General features: G+C 44.0%; 1 pseudogene; it reads left to right on the top strand.

Annotated features, from left to right (window-relative positions):
• Window positions 1–1,075: 1,075 nt before the first annotated feature.
• Window positions 1,076–23,176, top strand: part of LOC119288765 — a 30,849-nt pseudogene continuing 8,748 nt past the window's right edge.

Below are 23,176 nucleotides of genomic sequence, written 5' to 3'. Positions count from 1 at the left end.
GCATGAAGGTGATGCCTTCATTGTACATGCCCTCAGCTCCGCCGGGAAAATCTGCATAACGTCATGCCTACATCATCATTGTCTCTCTCTAGTTTCATCGGGCAAGTTGCCGGGCGTCGCTGCTTCGGTTGCTCTTGCCGGCGACGGTGTCGGGAGGATTCGCCTAGGTCGTGAGAGATGTTGGGGAGGGGAGGATCCGTCTTCACGGGCGAGAGGATCGGCGCGGGTGGCCACGAGGCGGGCGAGGGACGCGGAGGCATAGGCGGTGACATCGGCGTGTAGGGAAGCGAGGAGGTAGGAGATGCCGTCGTGCGCGACGGCGAGGAGAGGAGGGGGCAGCCTGAGTAGCGAAGGAAGGGAGGGAGATTCCGTCGTGTAAGGCTGAACCGGGCTTAGCCTTGGGCCGAGCAGGAGACGTGGCCCAATTACGGGAGTAGCTGCCCTTGCGACTTCAGGCCCAGTTCGCGGCGAACATAGTGTTTACTTCAGATCCAACGGCCACTAACATTTAACAAACGAAATCAAACGGCTAGAAATGCCTAATTCATAAGAGAGGACAGAGATTAGGTGCTCTGTCACGGTTTACTCGGCGCTCATGAGCAATTTCTGGATCTGGGTGATTAGCGATTGCATGTAAATTCCTTTGCCCACGACCAAAAAATAGCATGGGTAGTTAAACCACAACGCCTAATTACTCACGCAATTATGATGCATTACTCCCCCAGCCAATAATCAAGCTGTCACCGTGCATGCATTGGCTGCATACAGGCTGCTTTTCTGTTTCTCACCCTCTAATTAACACAACAGTTAATTCATTGCGCCTTAATACCCTTCATTTCTAAAAATATCTTTTTAGAGATTTCTATATGAACTACATACGAATGTATATAGTCGTATTTTAGAGTGTAGATTCACTCATTTTACTTCGTATGTAGTCTATATAGAAATTTTTTTAAATATATTTAGAAACGGAGAAAGTACTATATAAGATTAGGCCCTCGAGTCAGAGACTCAAAGTGCAGCATCACCTTCACTCTACCACACTATGCCTTAGCTCAACACACGAGACCTCTCCATGGAGTAGTGGGCGTGTTACCTTTGCCTTCTCTTGGTTCTCCTCCTTCCTCTCCTTCTCTTCAAGCTCAACAGAAACACAGCGGCGGCAATAGCGGCGTGCGTCTGCCACCTGGTCCATGGCGGCTACCGCTCGTCGGCAGTCTTCATCACCCCGTCGGCAACCCTCTCATGCACCGTGTCATGGCCAACCTTGCTCACCGGCTTGACGCGCCTCTTATGTACCTCAAGCTCGGCAAGGTGCCGGTGATGGTGGCCACATCCCCTGGAGGCTGCCCGCGGGATCATGCATACACATGACGTTGTCTTTGCTACGCGACCAAGGAGCCCCACGTTGAAGATCATGAACTCTGAAGGGCTGGTATTCGCTCCCTATGGCGCCTTGTGGCGGCAGCTTCGCAAGATTTGCATCCTCGAGCTTCTTAGTGTGCGCCGCGTGTAGTCGTTCCGCCACATCCGAGAGGATGAGGTCTGCCGACTCGTGGCCGCCGTCATGACGGCACCGCCCATGAAGCTCGTGAATGTGGGTGAGCGAATTGACATCCTCATCAAAGATTCAGCGGTTCGTGCCATGATCGGTGATTGCTCCCTAACTATAGCACCAGAACACTCCTGTCTGCTAGGACTACGTCGGTATTTTCCCAAAAAGGAAGGGATGATGTAGCACAGCGAAGGTAGGTATTTCCCTCTGTGATGAAACCAAGGTTATCGAACCAGTAGGAGAACCAAGCAACACAACGTAAACAACACATGCACACAAATAACAGCACCTTGCAATCCGACGTGTTAAAGGGGTTGTCAATCCCTTTCGGGTAATGATGCCAGAAATTTGTAGTAGATTGAAATAATAGATCGTAAATAAAATAAAGTGCAACAAAGTATTTTTGTATTTTTGGTTTAATAGATCTGAATAAAAATGCAAAGGAAAAGTAGATCGCAAGCAAATATATGAGAAAGAAGACCCGGGAGCCGTAGGTTTCACTAGTGGCTTCTCTCGAGAAAGATAGCAAACAGTGGGTGAAGAAATTACTGTTGGGCAATTGATAGAACCTCAAATAATTATGACGATATCCAGGAAATGATCATTACATAAGCATCACGTCCAAGATTACTAGACCAACTCATGCCTGCATCTACTACTATTACTCCACACATCGACCGCTATCCAGCATGCATCTAGTGTATTAAGTTCATGAAAAAACAGAGTAATGCAATAAGAATGATGACATGATGTAGATAAGATCCATTTATCTATCGCGTAGATATATATCCCATCGTTTTATCCTTAGTAGCAACGATACATACGTGTCGGTTCCCTTTCTTTCACTGGGATCAAGCACCGTAAGATCGAACCCACTACCGGGCACCTCTTCCAATTGCAAGATAAATAGATCAAGTTGGCCAAACAAAACCCAAATATTGGAGAAGAAATACGAGGCTATAAGAGATCATGCGTATAAGGTATCAAAGAAACTCAAATAACTTTCATGGATATAAAAAGATATGACTGATCATAAACCCAAAGTTCATCAGATCCCAACAAACACACCGCAAAAAGAGTTACATCATATGGATCTCGAAGAGACCATTGTATTGAGAATTCAGTGAGAGAGAGAAAGCCATCTAGCTACTAACTACGGACCCGAAGGTCTACAAAGAACCACTCACGCATCATCGGAGAGGCACCAATGGAGGTGGTGAACCCCATCCGAGATGGTGTCTAGATTGGATCTGGTGGTTTTGGACTTTGCGGCAGCTGGATGAATATTTCGTCGATGCTTCTAGGGTTCTGGTATTTTGGGGGTATTTATAGAGCAAAGAGGTGGTCCCGGGGGCACCCGAGGTGGGCACAACCCACCAGGGCGGGCCTGGGCCTCCTGGCATGCCCTGGTGGGTTGTCCCCTCCTCGGGAATCCCCCATGTGCAACCAGGGCCCAAAAATGTTCCTTTTGGTCCATAAAAAGTCTCCGTAAAGTTTTGTGGCATTTGGACTCCGTCTGATATTGATTTTCTGTTATGTAAAAAAACAGGAAAAAAACAGGAACTGTCACTTGGCACTATGTCAATAGGTTAGTATGCGAAAATGATATAAAATGATTATAAAACATCCAAGATTGATAATATAACGGCATGGAACAATAAAAAATTATAGATACGTTGGAGACGTATCAGCATCCCCAAGCTTAACTCCTAATCGTCCTCGAGTAGGTAAATGATGAAAATAGAATTTTTGATGTGGAGTGCTGTTCAATATGCCATATCATATTCTTTTCTTTATACCATGGGCATTTGGACTTTTTATGTGATTCAAAGCAATAGTCTAGTTTTGACATAATAATTTAGATACTCAAGCATATCAACAAGCAACCATGTGTTTTCAAAATATCGATGCTAAAATAAGTTATCCCTAGAAAATCATATAGTCTTGTCATGCTCTGTCTTCTTAACACAACGTATTTATCATGCACAACCCCGACGACAAGCCGAGCAATTGGTTCATACTTTTTAACATGCTTCATCTTTTTCAACTCTTACGCAATACATGAGCACAAGCCATGGATATAGCACTACGGGTGGAATAGAGTATGATAATAGGGGTAAATATAGAGAAGTCAAAAAAGTAAGAAAGTCTCACATTGATGCGGCTAACCAACGGGCGATGGAGATGCCCATCAATCGATATCAACGTGAGGAGTAGGGATTGCCATGCAACGAATGCACTAAGAGCTATAAGTGTATGAAAGCTCAATATGAAAACTAAGTGGGTGTGCATCTAATCCTATAATGAAAAATTCCCACTAGTATATGAAAGTGACAACATAGAAGACTCTCCATATGAAAAACATGGTGCTACTTTGAAGCACAAGTGTGGTAAAGGATATTAACAATGCCCCTTCTCTCTTTGTTTATTTATATATTTTTCTTTTTTTTATTTTTCGTCCCCCTTTTTTTCTCATTGTCCGGAGCCTCATCCTGACTTGTGGGGGAATCATAGTATCCATCATCCTTTCCTCACTGGGGCACTGCTCTAAAAATGAATAATGATGATCATCACACTTCTATTTACTTATAACTCAAAAGAAATAAAAACTACAACTCGATACCTATGACAAAGTATGACTCTATACGAATGCCTCTGGCATGTACCAGGATGTGCAATGATCTAGCGTAACATGTATGAAAAATGATGAACGGTGGCTGAGCCATAACTACTATGTCAGTTATATGATCATGCAAAGCAATATGATAGTGAATGCTCAAGTCATCAAACGGAAGCGGTGGAAGTTGCATGGAAATATATCTCGGAATGGCCATGGAAAAGCCATAATAGGTAGGTATGGTGGTTGTTTTGAGGAATATATAATAAGGCTTATGTGTGATAGAGCGTATCATATCACGGGGTTTGGATGCACCTGCGGAGATTGCACCACATCTCGATGTGAGAAAGGGCAATGCACGGTACCGTAGAGGCTAGCAAATTGCGAAAAGGTAAGAGTGCGTATAATCCATGGACTCACATTAGTCATAAAGAACTCATATACTTATTGAAAAAGTTTATTAGCCCTCGAAGCAAAGTACTACTACGCATGCCCCTAGGGGGATAGATTGGTAAAAAAATACCATCGCTTGTCTCCGACCGCCACTCTTAAGGAAGACAATAAAAATAAATCATTCTCCAACATCATAGCATAATGAGAGACTATATGTGCATGCTTCGGGAATCACAAACCTTAACACCAATATTCCTACTAGAGCACAATTACACATCAAAATAACTCACATATCACATCATCATATCTCGAAACTATTACTAAGAATCAAGTTTATTTTGTCCAATGATCTTCATGACATTTTTTTCTTTTTCTTTATCCTTCTTGGATATCTATCACTTTGGGACTAATTTTCTTGTGTTGCTTTTCATAAGCTCAAACAAATATAAGTGAAGATCATGAGCATAACAAATTTTCTTTCTCTCAAAATAATTTAAGTGAAGCAAGAGAGAATTTCTTCAAAAATTTATTAACTCTCAAATAAATCTAAGTGAATCAAGAGAGCATTTCTTCAAAAATACTAAGCACATCATGCTCAAAAAGATATAAGTGAAGCACTAGAGCAAGTCCTAGCTCCTAAAAGATTTAAGTGAAGCATAGAGAGCAATTCTAACAAGTCATGACATAATTTTGGCCCTCTCAAATAGGTGTGTCCAGCAAGGATTGATGACTTAAAACAAAAAATAAAACAAGCACAGACTCATATCATACAAGACGCTCCAAGAAAAACACATATCATGTGACGAATAAAAATATAGTTTCAAGTAAAATACCGATGATCGTTGGAAGAAAGCGGGGATGCCACTCGGGGGCATCCCCAAGATTAGTTGGTTGCTCATTCTTAGATAATAGCTTGGGATGCTGGGCCATACCCAAACTTAGGCTCTTCCATCCTTCCTTCATCCGTCTTAAGATAACCCAAAACTTGAAAACTTCAATCACACAAAACTCAACAAAACCTTCGTGAGATCCATTAGTATAAGAATAATAAATCACTACTATAAGTATTGTATCAAACTAATTCATATTTTGTTTTTGTATTATATCTACTATATTCCAACTTTTCTATGGCAAAAAATCATCAAAGAAAACCATAGAGCCATCAAAATAAGCACACAACACAAAGAAAACAGAATCTGTCAAAACAGAACAGTCTGTAGCAATCTGACTATTTCAAATACTTCGGTTACGCCAAAAATTCTGAAAAATTAGGACGCCCTGCACAATTTGTATATTGATCTACTCCAAGTGGAATGGGTATTTTATCGCTCCCTGGTAAAAATTGAAAATTAATTTCATGAGCGTAAAAGTTTCTATTTTTTAGCAAGATCAAACAACTATCACCCAAGAAGATCCTAAAGGCTTTACTTGGCACAAACACTAATTAAAACATTAAAAACACAATCATAACAGTAGCATAATTGTGCTAACACACAAAAACAGGAAGCAAAAAGCAAAAATAAAATTTATTCATTGGGTTGCCTCCCAACAAGTGCTATAGTTTTACGCCCTTAGCTAGGCATAAAGCAAGGATCTAAGTTTTGTCATCTTTGTCCAACTCTTCAATCAAACACTTAGAATCCGTCAAAGATTTATCATAAAGACCTTCAATAACAATACTCCTTGGAGTAAATTTAAATATTTCATTCTTACAAAAAGGATCTCTTATCACTTCAACAAAGTCTGGATGGATGCTAATCATCTTAAGGTCTCCCTTATCATTATTACTAGAAGATGCACCCTTGTTCCTAGATCTCCTACTATTTATGGGAGTTTCCGCAATAATTTTAGTGGTGTTGAAATCCGTGCTTAGATTACTAAAGATTTCTTCCAATTTATCGATCCAAGACGGGCTTTCTTCTATTCTTTCATGGAATAAGGTACCCCTCTCTTTTAACAACTTCAAAATATCGCCCACTTTTGACCCAAAATTAGTAGCAAAATTATGCACCTTTTTATGTATAATTTCTATATGATCTTCGGTGAGCATTTTATTTTCTATAGCATCTAGTCTTTCCATGACATGCTCAAGAGTCAAAATTGTTTCATTAACCATAAGAGGTGGTGAGCCCACTAAATTTCCCATAGCATTAAGAGTATCACAAGGAGGACTCACTAAGAAATTTCTACCGGTTATCATATCAAGGATGAATCTATACCAAGTGGTGATTCCAACATAAAAACAATGCAGAAGCACAACGGTAGATTGCTTACGGGCTGATCTATTATGAGCATTGCAAATTCTATACCAAACATCTTTCAAATTTTCTCCTCCCCTTTGTTTAAAGTTGAGAACCTCGTCCCCGGGAGTGCAAGCAATAGAGGAAGAACTATCCATAACAGCAAACAAGGATGCACGCAAAAACATATCCGGCAAGAAAACGGCGAATGGAAAAAGAGGGACGAATAAAACGACAAATTTTTGTGAAGTGGGGGAGAGGAAAACTGTGGGGACCCCGACTCATAAGTCGTGATCACCGAATGCACGTGTACAGTGATCCCAGAGATCAATGCTCACTGAACACACAGAAGCTGAATAACAAGAGTCTTACATCCATACATACCGTATTACACAAGTAGGACCATTATGGTCAAGTCTTGAGTATAACATCACAGCGGAAATCTTCGTCGATAACTTGGACCCATGCCATCTGCCTTAACCCTACAGGCATTCTGACTGGGAAGCGTCCTAGCTCGCATGTTCGTCACCGAAGTACTCTTCTTCATATCATGTTCTTTCATGCCTGGCCAATAAAATAACCAGTGGCAGGCCAATGAGTACTTTGAATGTACTCGCAAGCAACCCATGTTTTGGTTCAAGATACAACAATGCATGATATAGGTAATTTTTTTTGCGGAAAGCTAGTTTTTGAGTGCAATGACATGTTCAACAACTTGTAAGACATGCATCAGGAGAATTCAAGTAACCAAGAGGACAGGTTACAGATATCAACACAAAGGGAGTGGGCTCCAACCCAACTCATCCATGTCAAGTCCTTTGACTTGACCCAAGTAGTTCTTCCCACACACACTGGTTTGTAAACAAGTGGACGTAGCCCAAGAGCGGTTACCCAACTGTCCTTGACCGTGGACACGGCTATTCGAATAGTTTTACACTCTGCAGAGGTTGCACACTTTACCCACAAGATTCGGGGAACTTCCGTGTCATCCACGACCCGCGGTACCTCAAGTACCCGGGGTAAGCACCCGATCACTATCTTTCCCTAGATGACACTAACATGGAGTCCACTCGATTGGTAGTAACCCCCGTGCCCAACATTTCACAACTTAAAATTGTGGAGCCTCGCTCCCATATTCATCACATACCACTGGCACGGGGTACCAACGGTGTGTCCGGTGCCCCATAAAAATGTTCTTGGACGCCCTACCTGGCACGACCCCGTCCCGAGAGAGAGCACCAACTCTCCCCCGTCACTAGTAATGCGGGCTCCAAGCTAGTATCGGCCTAGGTAATCAATAATGCCCTTTCCCATACAAGGGTAGAGTGGTTGCGCATGTAAGGTTGGAATAACGGTCGCAACTTAAACCAATCCATTTTGAAAAACAACACACACACTTGCCTCGGTACACCACTTCGTCATCAAGTGGTTACCCAACTCATCATCTCCCTCGGGCATAAGTGGCACCCGACGGGGTTTTCGAAAAGTCCTTTGAAAATACTTTGTCTCCATCACCATGCATATCCCCATCCCTTTTGCGTAGCACTACTTAGCATCCTATCTACTCCCACCGGCATAACCCTCATAAGGAGGTAGGGTCATGCACAATGCAAGTATCAACGAGGAGGTAACAGAGGCAACCCATCAAAGTGGTTACCATCTCATCATGATTCCGATGCAACACTAATAAAGTGCTATATGACACGCATAAAAAGGGATTCATAAATATGGTCAAAGGGCTGCTTACCTGTTTTAACAAAGTCTTCGAGGTCTTCAAATATCTCTGGTCTAACTCCAAGCATTTCGTCTACTTCGTCAACTATCGTTGAAAGCAACCATAATAAGCAACACAACAAGGCAGGGAATTAAAGTGCTCTAAAAATATTAATTTGACTTTTCTAGGACATCTCTGGTTATATGAAAATTAACCAGAGTGGTTTCATTGGAATTGGGTCAGTGGATATTTCTAAACATTTGGATATGATGGAATCAAGGGGTTTACGGATTTGCAAGAGGTGTACAGAAATATTATTTTGAAAAATGAGCAAGGATACCCATTTAACAAGGCATGATTTTAGAAGCATCTAGGAGTTGGTTTCACTGGTTTTGGAGTTCAAATGATTTCTCTATGAATTTGCAAAGTTGGCTATATATGAAGAAATAGACCATTATTTGAGGTGATACAGAAAGTATTAGTAAAAATGTTCAAAAACTAAGTTTTGAACTTATAGACATCTAGGATTTTGAATCATGGAATTTGGATAAAAAATGGGCTCTCTGTGATTTTCTAAAGTTTATCACAGAAATGGAAAAAATAGGATTTTGATAAATATTTGTGAAATAGATACTTGTGGAAAAATGTGCAAATAGCACCATGAGATAGGCATGATTTTAGAAACTACTAGAAATTTGAATCATCAAATTTGGAGGTAATATGAATATTTGGGAGATTTTACAAATTATCTGGGAAAAGAAAATAAGAAAAAGACTATACCCTTATTCTACGCACTGGGCGAGAGATAGGCATGGGCCGGCCCAGCTGCATGGCTACGCGCGGGCGGTCGACGCTGGAGGTGTACTCGGGGGAAATATGCCTTCCTCGAGCGAAGGCGTCAGCGGGCAGAGCCCGTGTCCACTTAACGAGGTGGGGCCCTCCTGTCAGGTTCGTCCTCCACCTCCCGCGCGGGTGTGACAGGAGACAGAGGAGGCTCTCGACGCCGGTCGCCGGTGCTACAGGGCATCTCCGGCGATGTTCTGCCCACCGGCGTGCTCAGGGGACCCGACCGCGTCCAACCGTGGGTGGCACGGTCGCCCAGGGGCACCGGGTCAAGCAAGGCGTCGACCGCGGCGGACGAGGCTGGCGGTGGTGATGCAGCTCGATGGAACAGCCACAGGGAGGAGGGGGAGAAGCACGGGAGGGGCTCGCGGTGACGGTGTAGGTGCTCTAGTGCGGTCTAGAGGGGAGGAGGAGGAGTGGTGGGTGCGAATTTAGGCGGAGGCCGACGGCAAGGCTCCGCCCATGGTGGCGGATGGAGAGCACGAGGAGGGGAGTGGGTTGGTCCAGGGGGTCGCTGGGAGGGAGAGAGAGCGAACGGAGGCCAGAAAGGGCCCAGGGGTGGCCTTTTATGGCGGGGCGATGGTGCACCGTGGGCTCGTGCGCCGGCGAGCTCGTGCTCATCGCTACGGGCCTTGGGAAGGTGTTGCGCCGAGTCTAGGGACTTCGTGGAGGTGGACTACGCCCAGGGGGAGAAGAGAGGGAGCGGGGAATGCGTCAAAGCGGGTCCCCGCCGCGGCCAGCGACTGGCATGCTCGGGCGGCGCTCTGTCCGCACGCGAGGAGAGTCGGAGAGGGAGAGAGAGGAGGGGGACGATAGTGTAGCGACCTGCGGACGTCGAGGTGACCTCGGGGGACACGAGGGGGAGGCCCTAGGTGGCCGGAGGCGGTTGGAAGGGGGCGGCTACAGTGCAGGTGTGCACCGTAGCGTGTTCTGGAGCACGCCAATTGCATGTCAGGGCATGCCTTTGGCTTGTAGGGCGTGGCCACTTGTGTCTATGTTGTTTAGGGAGGAGTAAACAAAGGGGAGAGGGCCTTGGATGCCCTGGACAGCCAGTAGGAGAGGAGAGAGGTTGAGGGAGAGAGGGAAATGGGCTGTCCAGAGAGAGAAAATGGGGTTTTACCCCTCCAATAATTGAGCAATGACCAGGGGAGAGTTACTGCAGGTAGGAGAAGACTAGGAGGAGCTGTGGTAAAAAGTTGAGCTCAAGGAGATTAGTGGAAGGGGTCAAAATGGTGTTTTTGGAAAAATGGCAGAAGGTGTTTGATGATGATTTGGGCCAACAGATGATTTCCTACTGCCATGAGACTCCACAGGTTGAAGGGAAACATATAATTAGGGCCTTCTACCAATCTGGAGCTGATTTGGGAAAAGTTGCCAATGCAACTTTTGTAAACTTTAGAAATGAGCAGAAATAGACTTGTGTAGATCTAGTTGAGCATAACACTTCTCCTTGATGCACTACTTGGTGTAGTGGCCTCATTTGGTCATGTGAACATGCTCACAAAAGTTGGGGTTAAGGGGAGAAAGTTGGTAGTACAAACTTGCTCAAATTAGGTTCTGAACAGAAAGGGTTATGGGGCATTTTGGTGGACCATAATGACCTTGATTGAAGTGAGGCTTTGCAAGATCATCACAATATGCATTTGTGACTTACTGGATGTTTCTTGGATTTTTATGGAAATATTTCCTGTAGAAATATTTCAAATCCTTGAAATGGGCAGAAATGGTTTTGGGAGGTTTTGTTCAATATTTTGAACATGACCATGTGTTGAAACTCTTATATATGTAAAATATATGTCCACTGAGGTTCCCTGATTTTTGTCAAATATTTTTAAAATAATAAAATAATTTTTCCCTATTAAAGACCATTTCTGGCCTTTAGAAAAAGCTTTTAAATAAAATAGGAAAATAACTTTTAAAATTATATTTTTGGGGTTTATGGGAATCCTATATCTAATAGGTTTCAAATATACCTTTTGAAATATTTTTCATACCCCAAATCAGGTACTTGCAGTGCAAACCTCAATCCAGGGGTTTTTGGAAAACTAATTTTTGAAAATACTTTTTGGCCAAATTATTTTTGTAAGAAAATACTATATTGCTCTATACACATGGCATGATCATTGGGCAGAAGTTTGGGGCAAGGAGATGAAGTATAGAAGGTGGAGTTGTGTTGACTTTAAAGAGCACTTGAAAACACACAGAGAAAACCAACTCCAAATAAAAGCCAAATAATGCAAAAGTTTTTGTCAAACCACACTTTATCAAGATTTATTAGCTTAAGTGTTGTGGCATGAAAATCAGGGTGTGACAGACCTACCCCCCTTACAAGAATCTCGTCCCCGAGATTCCCAGACTAGGCGCGGAAAGGAATACGGAAACTTGGATTTGGGGTAGTCTTCACGTCCTCATACTGCTTCTGCTTCCGTTTGGTGCTCCACTGAACCCTGAAGTACTCGATGGCGTGGCTTCGTGTTTGTCGTCCTGCTTGATCCAGATTTCAATTGGGGTCTCCCGTGTAGGTCATATTGGGTTGGAGGTCGATGGCTCGGTGATCGATGTCCTTGTAGAGGTCGGGCTAGTTAGGAAGTTGGAAACGTTTCCGGAGTGGTGTCGTGTGGAAAAACGTTGTGCAAAGTGGGTGAATCAGGTGATAACTCTAGCTGGTAGCCGTCTATTCTTTGCCTTGCAGTGATCTTGGAGAGGGCCGATAAATCTTTGTGTGAGCTTCCCTTTGACATGGAAATGCTTGGTTCCTTTGAGAGAAGTGGCTTGCAGATACACCTGGTCTTTGATGAGAAATTTCACTCCTTGACGATGGTGGTTGGTGTAGTTCTTCCTCCTTGACATGGCAGTCTTCAAATGTTCCTTGACTAGCCGAATGGCTCTTCTTCCATCTTCGGGTAGACAAGTATGTCATCAAGGAAGGATGGCAACTAACTTGTCCAAGCACTCCATGAAGTCTATGGGGTACGTAAGGTGGGCTGAGGCATTGGTGATGGTCACGGTTGAGCATTGGCCAAGGTCTTATCGATCTAGAGCCAAAGCCCAAGGTCAGGATCCGACCATGTTGTGGCTTGGTAAGGCGTAAGGGTTTCAAGGATCTAGTGTGCGAGCGAACGTTTGTCACCTTATCCTTAAGCACGGTTCCTGAGATGCCGGTTGTTCTATCTAGTCGTTTAAACAAATAACCTTATACCACCGAAAGCATCAACTCTTGTGCTATATTAGGATGATAATGTGCTCGTTCACTATGTCCACTAGTTCCATAATGAACCCAGTGCTGTGCAAGGTTACAGAGGCTTAACTGGTTCTCTTGCAATTCTATGGGTTAAGCACATGGTTAAGGACTCGAGCTGGGGTATCTCGTGAAGTCTCGAAGGGTCTAAGAATGGGTTTCTAGTCTGGGGGGTTAAACATGACTCTACGGGGTTTTACTTGGTCGAGGAGGCTGTAGAAAAGTTCTTCAGTGCTAGTTGGTCGCCGAAGTAGACTCCTTTGTGCATCTTGTCTTGCTGGTCTTGAAAGTGCAAATATCCCTAGGTGGTTTTGGTAATTCATAACAACATATAGCTCATTGAGCTAATGCTATTCCAAGATGATTATTTCAGGAAAGCTCAATGATTGGCATGGCATGGATGTGAAAGTGGAACCCTCAAAATGCTAAGGACAAAGGATTGGCTCAAGCTCAAAAGCTCAAGACTCTTCATTTTATATTTTAGTGATCCAAGATCACATTGAGTCTTTAGGAAAAGCCAATACTATCAAGGAGGGATGAGGTGTTGCTTAATGAGCCTCTTGCTTCATGTGCTTAGTGATATGCTCCAAAACCCTCAACTACTTTCCCATATCCACATATGACCTAAACCCTAAGCCAAACTCGGTCCTACCGATTCTTCCTATCCGGCGCCACCGAGTTTCACTTGTCATTAGCCACTGCCAAACCCTAGCAATTCAGTCCTACCGATAGGGATCTCGGTCTCACCGAGATGGGGTTGCAAACTCTCTGTTTCCCTTTTGTAACTTTTCGGTCTCAGTGAAAGAGCGAATCGGTCCCACCGAGATTGCAATGTAAACTCAGTGTTTCCCCTTTGTAACTTTTCGGTCTCACCGAGTTCCACTCGGTCTCACCAAAAGAGCAAATCGGTCCCACCGAGTTTGCCTGACCAACTCTCTGGTTAGCTAATTACCAAATTCGGTCTCACCGAGTTTGTGTAATCGGTCTCACCGAGATTACGTTATGCCCAAACCCTAACCATATCGGTCCTACTGAGTTGCATATCAGTCCCACCGAAAATCTCTAACGGTCACTAGGTTTACATTTTCGGTCCGACCGAGTTTATTGATTCGGTCCCACCGAGATTGGAAAACTGTGTAATGGTTGGATTTTGTGTGGAGGCTATATATACCCCTCCACCTTCTTCTCATTCGATGAGAGAGCCATCAGAACACACACACCATTCCAACTCATATGTTCTGAGAGAGAACCACCTACTCATGTGTTGAGACCAAGACATTCCATTCCTACCATATGAATCTTGATCTCTAGCCTTCCCAAGTTGCTTTCCACTCAAATCTTCTTTCCACCAAATCCAAATCCTATGAGAGAGAGTTGAGTGTTGGGGAGACTATCATTTGAAGCACAAGAGCAAGGAGTTCATTACCTACACACCATTTGTTACTTCTTGGAGAGTGGTGTCTCCTAGACTGGCTAGGTGTCACTTGGGAGCCTCCGACAAGATTGTGGAGTTGAACCAAGGAGTTTGTAAGGGCAAGGAGATTGCTTACTTCGTGAAGATCTACCGCTAGTGAGGCAAGTCCTGTGTGGGCGATGGCCATGGTGGGATAGACAAGGTTGCTTCTTCGTGGACCCTTTGTGGGTGGTTGCTTCTTCGTGGACCCTTCGTGGGTGGAGCCCTGTGTGGACTCGCGCAACCGTTACCCTTGGGTGGAGCCCTGTGTGGACTCGCGCAACCGTTACCCTTCGTGGGTTGAAGTCTCCATCAACGTGGATGTAGGATAGCACCACCTATCCGAACCACGGGAAAACATCCGTGTCTCCAATAGCGTTTGAATTCTCCAAACCCTTCCCTTTACATTCTTGCAAGTTGCATGCTTTACTTTCCGCTGCCTATATACTCTTTGCATGCTTGCTTGAATTATGTGATGATTGCTTGACTTGTCCTAAATTAGCTAAAATCTGCCAAGAACTAAAATTGGGAAAAGGTTAAGTTTTTATTTGGTCAAGTAGTCTAATCATCCCCCCTCTAGACATACTTTCGATCCTACACGTGGTATCAGAGCTTTGGTCTCCATTTGCTTTGATCTCCATAGCTTTTGGTGGTCATAGCCTTGGTTTCACAACCTAGGAGAGTATGGCGTCTAGCGAGGGAAATTATCACCGTAGAGGTCCTTACTTTGATGGTACTAATTTTGCTAGTTGGAAGCATAAAATGAAAATGCATATTCTTGGACATAACCCCGCCATTTGGGCTATTGTGTGCGTTGGTTTGCAAGGTGACTTCTTTGATGAGAGAGAACCGAACTGTGAAGCTACCGCGGATCAGTTGAAGATGTTGCAATACAATGCTCAAGCTTGTGATATTCTCTTCAACGGATTGTGCCCCGAAGAATTCAACAAAATCAGCCGCCTTGAGAATGCAAAGGAAATTTGGGACACTTTGATTGATATGCACGAAGGTACCGACTCTATCAAGGAATCCAAGTTGGATGTGCTTCAAAGCCAACTTGACAATTTCAAGATGAAGGATGGTGAAGGTGTCGCTGAAATGTACTCTAGGCTTGCTCTCATCACAAATGAGATTGCCGGCTTAGGAAGTGAAGAGATGACCGATAAATTCATCATCAAGAAGATTCTAAGAGCCTTGGATGGAAAATATGATACCGTGTGCACATTGATCCAAATGATGCCCAATTACAAAGATCTCAAGCCAACGGAGGTGATTGGAAGAACTGTTGCTCATGAGATGTCACTTAAGGATAAAGAGGAACTTCACAACAAATCAAGTGGTGCCTATAAAGCCTCATGTGAAGCCCCTACATCATCAAGTGAGAAACAAGACTTCAATGAAGAATTGAGCTTAATGGTGAAGAACTTCAACAAGTTCTACAAGATTAGAAGCAAAGATAGAAGCTCCAAGTCAAGGTCCTACAATGACAAAATATCTTCTAGTCGAGAGCGAAACTGCTACAATTGTGGAAGACCCGGACACTATTCCAATGAGTGTACGGCTCCCTACAAGAGAAGAGAAGATTCTCCAAAAAGAAGAAGCAAAGGATCACCACCAAGAGAGAGAAGGAGTAGAGATGATCGTTATGAACGAAGATACTCACGGAGAAGCAAGGATTCGGAAAGGAAGGAAAAATCATCAAGGAGCTACACAATACGAAGACATCAAGCTCATGTTGGTGAATGGGTATCCGGCTCCGACTCCGACAGCCACTCCGAGAGAAGTTATTACTCCGGCTCCGAAGATACTCAAGATGAAGGTGTTGCCGGTCTAGCACTTGTGTCAACCAACTCCTACGACATATTTGACTCACCAAATGGAGGAATTGGAAGATGCTTCATGGCCAAAGGTCCTAAGGTAACACACCCCGAGTATGTTGATTTCAATAGTGATGAAGATGACTTGTTAGGTGATGATTTGCTTGGTGACAACTCTAGTGATGAATACTATGATGAAATGTCAATTAAACATGCTAATCAAGATAAAATGAATGACAATGATAAGGAGAAGATTGAGGCCCTAACTAAAGAACTAAACACTCTTAAGTTAGCTCATGAAACCATCTTCGAAGATCATCGAGAACTTTTAAGAGCTCATGAGAAATTACGCTTTGAAAAGCTCAATCTTGAGCAAGAGCATGAGTTCTTAAAAGCAATCAATGATGATCTCCGCAAGAAAAGTTCTTCTTACATTGCCAAGCGTTTACTCTTATCCACTTACATGCCTCAAGTCAAGTCTAGTAACAAGAAAGATTCTTCCTCTAGTAGTAACAATGATCATGCTAAATCCAATATTGTTACTTCTAGTAGCTCTCTTGATTCCACTAATGATTCTCTTAGACAAGTTACACTTGAGCAAGAAAATAGCTTATTGAAGGGAATTATAGAGAAAGGAGTGTACAAAAGCCTTGCCGGGAGTAAGCAATTCGAGGAAATTGTGCGCAAGCAAGGAATGCACCGGAAGAATCAAGGTATTGGTTTTGAACGAAAGTTCAATGCCAATGGAGTTGAGTGGGAAGAAGATCAATACCCCAAGACAAAGTTTGTCCCTCAACAAGAGAAGTATACTTCTTTCAAGGGGACACAAGCTCAAGATGATCTTCCACCACAAGACTACAAGCAAAAAGGCAAGGACAAGCTTCAAGAGGAAATTGATGCATTTGAAGAAGCTCCAAAGACCTTAGTCAAGTGGATTCCCAAGACTACTTCAAGTTCAACTTCATCAAGTACGACTACAACTCGAAGGATTCCCATCAAGACGGTGTGGATCCAAAAGAAGAAGAACTAGAGAGTTCTTGAGGGTGACTCCGCCAACATACTCCACTCTTATCATTTTGGCAAGAACAAGTGCAATCAACTTCCACATCTTGCACTAGTTCAAGGAGACACAAACCCTCTTGCTGGTAAGACAAGGGACAAGGTAATCTAAAAGTTTTCATGGACATCATCTTTTGTGTGCATCACTCTATGTCTATGGATATCCTTGCTTGTTCCTTGTGGGACTAACCCATGTAGGTATTGAAAGTGCAATTCACTCAAATGGATAGCTCCAAGAGATCTACATCAACATTGAGCATCCACATCTTCAATATCTACATGAAGTCATCATCGACAAAACCCAAGGTTAGTTCATCCCTCTTAGGGGGGATATCACATCTAGGGGGAGCTTTACTCTAAGACTTGAGCTAAAGCAACTCTAAAGATGTGAACAAAACAATGCTTTATGTAAAAGTGGTAACCCCACTTGAGCTTAAACGATGAGTGACCTATGATCAAGTGTTCTCACTTGACTCCTAAGTCAATATACTCATATATAGATGACCTAGTCATCGCAAATTGCTTGATAGATGCTAGAATTGGTTGTGCATGCCTTGCCACATATTTCATTTGCCATCTTATTGTGTGAGCATGCTGGTTGCATATTTTACTCATTCGAAGACATCCACTTGTTGTTTTGATTGTTTGGTTTTATCTTCTTTTGCCAAGTGGATGGACAAGAATGCCTAAGAACCTCCTCTAGCTATCTATGCTTTTCTCGTCTCAAACTCTATTCATGCTGCATCACAAAATTTGATCAAGTCAGATTCGAACCACTCTGTGTGAGGAGCGCTCGGAGTCCCCTATTCGTCATAGACTTAAACTTCCAAAACCTCTTTATGATTCTCGGTCTGACCGATACTCCACCTTCGGTCCTACCGAGATCATTAAGTTGATCTAGGTTTTCGATCTCGGTGCAACCGATTTGAACATTTCGGTCACACCGAGTTTCAGTAACTGCTTGCAGTTATGAATCTCGGTGCCACCGAGTTGTTCCACTCGGTCACACCGACAGGGTCGGGCTATATATAGTCACAGGAATATTTTTGGAAATTTGTCCGAACCCCTTCGCCCGCGCAATAGCCTGCTCTGCCCTCGTGGTCTCCGGATCGTCTTCTCGCCGCCAGCAGCCTCCAGTCGCTGGTCTCCGTCGCCGTCAACGGGAATTCTGCTCCGCCGTTGCCGCCGTAGCAAGTCCCCGCCGAACTAGGGTATGGACTTGATCTTTGTGCTATTCCCCAATCTGATTCCTAGCACATTGTGATCATATTGATTCTAGCCACGATTGAAACACTCATATGCAGTCAAAACGCTCATAGATTAGGTTTGATTCGAAAATTCTAGGTTTAGGTTTCCGCCGAAACTATCTCGGACCCACCGAGTTGAAAAACTCGGTCCCACCGATTTGGCTTATGCCATTGCACAAGTGAGACTCGGTCTGACCGAGAATTACTTATCGGTGTGACCGATTTTTGAACTCAGTGAAACCCTAGCAGTCTCGGTGCCACCGAACTGTGACTCGGTCATACCGAGTTCACTAGTTTAGGTTCCAAAACTGCTTCGGTATCACCGAGTTTGAAAATTGGTAGATCCGAGATGATTTCAGTGAGAAACTAAAACTAAGTTTTTGGATCATTCTTTTGCAAAATCTCCGCATTTTGTGATGCTCATCAACTCTATCTCTTCTATAATCTATTCACAGGGTCAGCAGTCAGTTTGCAGCATGTCTGGTCAAAGTGATAGCCAAAATATGTCAGAGTAGCAAGTGGTGATGAGTGAGGGCACTAGTCCCTCAAGTTCTTCTGATGAAGGCAGCAGGAGCACTCCTAGCAATTTGCCAAAGGCTGCCACGAGACAGAGGAAGAAGAGAACTTCAGACTCTGAAGATGAGGACTATGTGGCAGAGGAAGAGGCCACTTCCAAGAGAATTGAGCCAGCTCAAGGCACTAAGCCAGGTCTGAAAATCAAAAGGCCAGTAGGCAGGCAACCAATGTCAAAGGCCAGAATGTCAACTGAGAAGCCCATAGAGCCAGTTGCAGCTGAGGGCAAGAAAAGAAAGGAAAGGGTGAAGAAGACTGTGGCTAGAGTGCTTGGCAAAGCTTCCATCATGGAAGAGGAAGAAGAAGAAGAGGCAGCTGCACCAGCGCCCAAGGCACCCAAGCTAATGGGAGATGCCATAAAATCAGGGGGAGCTGCTTCCAAGGCCAAGTCAGCTCCAAAGCCAAAGCTTAAGAGAAATACAAGGAGCATTCCTGTAGCTGAGAAGAACAAGGCCCCAGTGCCTGAGACTGTTGCTGAAGAAGAGGAAGAGAATGTCCTGAGAAAGCTAAAGCCCAAGATCCCAGACCACAACGATGCTCATCCTGTAGCTGAGGATATGAAGCTTAGGAGAGAATCAGGGCTGAGGAAATGGAGAGAAGCAGACCCATATGCTTCAAGGAGAAGGACAGCAGTGGACTACAGATTTCACACCAAGGAGCAGCAAGATTTCTATGAGACTGTGCTGCTAGATAAGAAGCCCATTGTATGTGATATGAGATGGGTCGACTGGGAATATATCAAGGAAAACGAGGAGCACTATCCTGGAGTGCAAGACAACTTCATAGCTTGTGGAGTAGCTGACTTTGTTGGGCAGAAGCTCACAAAGTGGAACGAGGAGCTTATCATGCAGTTCTACTCCACGACACACTTTTATCTAGATGGGAGGATCACATGGATGTCTGAGGGTACGAGGTACCAATCCACAGTTGCTGAGTGGGCACAGATCATTAATGCCTCAAAGGAGCAAGATGATGACTTGGATATCTATGCCAAGAAGAAGATGGACCATAACTCCATGTCCAATATGTACAAGGAAATTCCCAATGAAGCTCTTGACACCTTCAAATTTGGGTCTATGCATTACCTTCTGTCAGGACTGCCTACGATCAATTGGATACTAAGGCACACCTTACTGCCCAAGTCTGGAGATCACAAGATGATCAGAGGCCATGCTATCAACTTGATACATGTGTTTGATGTGCCTCAGAAGTTCAAGGTGATGAGCCTCATAGTGGAAACAATCAAGAGGACTGCAGCAGATCAGAAGAGGAGCTGCGGATATGCCCCTCAAATTCAGGAGCTCATCAACTCCAAGATGGGCACGGGCATATATCTATTGGACAAGGAACACCTGCCCATCCGTCTAGATTTCGAGGACAATCAAGTTGTCATGACTGAGAATGAGCCATCATCTGCCCAAGCATATGCAAAGAAGGAGAAGGCGAGGAAGGAGAAAGCTGCCAAGATGCCTACTCAAGAGGAGGCATCTGTGTATTTCTTGAAGACTAAACAAGAGCAGCTTGGTTACTTGATTGCATCCATGCCGAGGATTGAGCAAAGTCTGGCCACCCTCACTCAGAATCAGCAGAGCCTAGAGAGAATCATGGAACAAAAGTTCTATGACTTGGATGTCAAAGTAACGGAAGTTCAGTCTGCAGTGGAGCAGCTCCAGGAGGACATGCAGGAGAGGAGAGGCAGGACTACCACTCATGCCTTTTCCAGAGTGCCATGAGGCCCGAGGTCATCTGCCGTGCCAGTTGCTGACACCAGAGCCACCACTTTAGCACCAGCTACAGCCTTAGCTCCAGCGTCTACTTCAGCTCCAACTCCAGCGTCTACTTCAGCATCTACCGAAGCCTTCATCCTTGGAGTGATCCGGACTCCACCACCACCAGAAGATCAAGCCTGAGCGTCGATTTAGCACTATGCATTTTCTAGGAACTTTTTGGTAACTTGTTGCCAAAGGGGGAGAAGATGAAGATGTATAGATCATAGGCTTCGAGAGAGAGAGTGTTGCTTTTCTCTCTTGCTTTATTTGGTGGTTTTTCGAACTTGTTTTCTTTTGAGTGCTTGAGATACTACGTCATTATTTGTGAGACATTGATGATCATGTGTTTGATCATAAGCTACACTTAATGCTTGCTTAATACTATTATCCTATCTATCTTGTGTGATCATTCACTTTTCTTGGTGATGAGTGCATGTATTTCATTCTTATCATTTTGAGCGCTCCACCAAGATGTATGTGACATGGAAGAGTAACCCATGACTCTAACTCTTTGTGCATTTGCAGTCCAAAGCAAATTTTAAATGTGCAGAAATTTAGGGGGAGCTCTTACTTATCACATACTTCTCAAAGCGACGATATATTTCATGCTTATTATCATTTGTCGAAGCTTTGATCTATATGTTGTCATGAATTACCAAAAAGGGGGAGATTGAAAGTGCAACTATCCCTAGGTGGTTTTGGTAATTCATAACAACATATAGCTCATTGAGCTAATGCTATTCCAAGATGATTATTTCAGGAAAGCTCAATGATTGGCATGGCATGGATGTGAAAGTGGAACCCTCAAAATGCTAAGGACAAAGGATTGGCTCAAGCTCAAAAGCTCAAGACTCTTCATTTTATATTTTAGTGATCCAAGATCACATCGAGTCTTTAGGAAAAGCCAATACTATCAAGGAGGGATGAGGTGTTGCTTAATGAGCCTCTTGCTTCATGTGCTTAGTGATATGCTCCAAAACCCTCAACTACTTTCCCATATCCACATATGACCTAAACCCTAAGCCAAACTCGGTCCTACCGATTCTTCCTATCCGGCGCCACCGAGTTTCACTTGTCATTAGCCACTGCCAAACCCTAGCAATTCGGTCCTACCGATAGGGATCTCGGTCTCACCGAGATGGGGTTGCAAACTCTCTATTTCCCTTTCGTAACTTTTCGGTCTCACCGAAAGAGCGAATCGGTCCCACCGAGATTGCAATGTAAACTCAGTGTTTCCCCTTTGTAACTTTTCGGTCTCACCGAGTTCCATTCGGTCTCACCGAAAGAGCAAATCGGTCCCACCGAGTTTGCTTGACCAACTCTCTGGTTAGCTAATTACCAAATTCGGTCTCATCGAGTTTGTGTAATCGGTCTCACTGAGATTACATTATGCCCAAACCCTAACCATATCGGTCCTACCGAGTTGCATATCAGTCCCACCGAAAATCTCTAATGGTCACTAGGTTTACATTTTCGGTCCGACCGAATTTATTGATTCGGTCCCACCAAGATTGGAAAACTGTGTAACGGTTGGATTTTGTGTGGAGGCTATATATACCCCTCCACCTTCTTCTCATTCGATGAGAGAGCCATCAGAACACACACACCATTCCAACTCATATGTTCTGAGAGAGAACCACCTACTCATGTGTTGAGACCAAGACATTCCATTCCTACCATATGAATCTTGATCTCTAGCCTTCCCAAGTTGCTTTCCACTCAAATCTTCTTTCCACCAGATCCAAATCCTATGAGAGAGAGTTGAGTGTTGGGGAGACTATCATTTGAAGCACAAGAGCAAGGAGTTCATTACCTACACACCATTTGTTACTTCTTGGAGAGTGGTGTCTCCTAGATTGGCTAGGTGTCACTTGGGAGCCTCCAACAAGATTGTGGAGTTGAACCAAGGAGTTTGTAAGGGCAAGGAGATCGCCTACTTCGTGAAGATCTACCGCTAGTGAGGCAAGTCCTGTGTGGGTGATGGCCATGGTGGGATAGACAAGGTTGCTTCTTTGTGGACCCTTTGTGGGTGGTTGCTTCTTCGTGGACCCTTCGTGGGTGGAGCCCTGTGTGGACTCGCGCAACCATTACCCTTGGGTGGAGCCCTGTGTGGACTCGCGCAACCGTTACCCTTCGTGGGTTGAAGTCTCCATCAACGTGGATGTAGGATAGCACCACCTATCCGAACCACGGGAAAAACATCCGTGTCTCCAATAGCGTTTGAATTCTCCAAACCCTTCCCTTTACATTCTTGCAAGTTGCATGCTTTACTTTCCGCTGCCTATATACTCTGTGCATGCTTGCTTGAATTATGTGATGATTGCTTGACTTGTCCTAAATTAGCTAAAATCTGCCAAGAACTAAAATTGGGAAAAGGTTAAGTTTTTATTTGGTCAAGTAGTCTAATCACCCTCCCTCTAGACATACTTTCGATCCTACAGGTCTTCAGTTGAGGAGAGAGATGAGAGGGATAAGTAGCATAAAGGGGGATGCCTAAAGGGGGGTTCTATAGTGCAAGTGCAAACAACGGGTGGCAAAAAGGGCCAAACAAAAGAAACAAGGTAAGGAAGGTGATATAGTCGCATACTTGTTGCCTAGGGCAAAAGTGCGACCTATATCAAAACACAAACAAATAAAAACAAGCAAGACACAATCATG

The sequence above is a fragment of the Triticum dicoccoides genome, chromosome 4A, assembly GCF_002162155.2.
Source record: "Triticum dicoccoides isolate Atlit2015 ecotype Zavitan chromosome 4A, WEW_v2.0, whole genome shotgun sequence".
Taxonomy (NCBI): domain Eukaryota; kingdom Viridiplantae; phylum Streptophyta; class Magnoliopsida; order Poales; family Poaceae; genus Triticum; species Triticum dicoccoides.
Note: the sequence above shows the minus strand (reverse complement) of the source record. Positions and strands in the feature narration are given on the sequence as shown.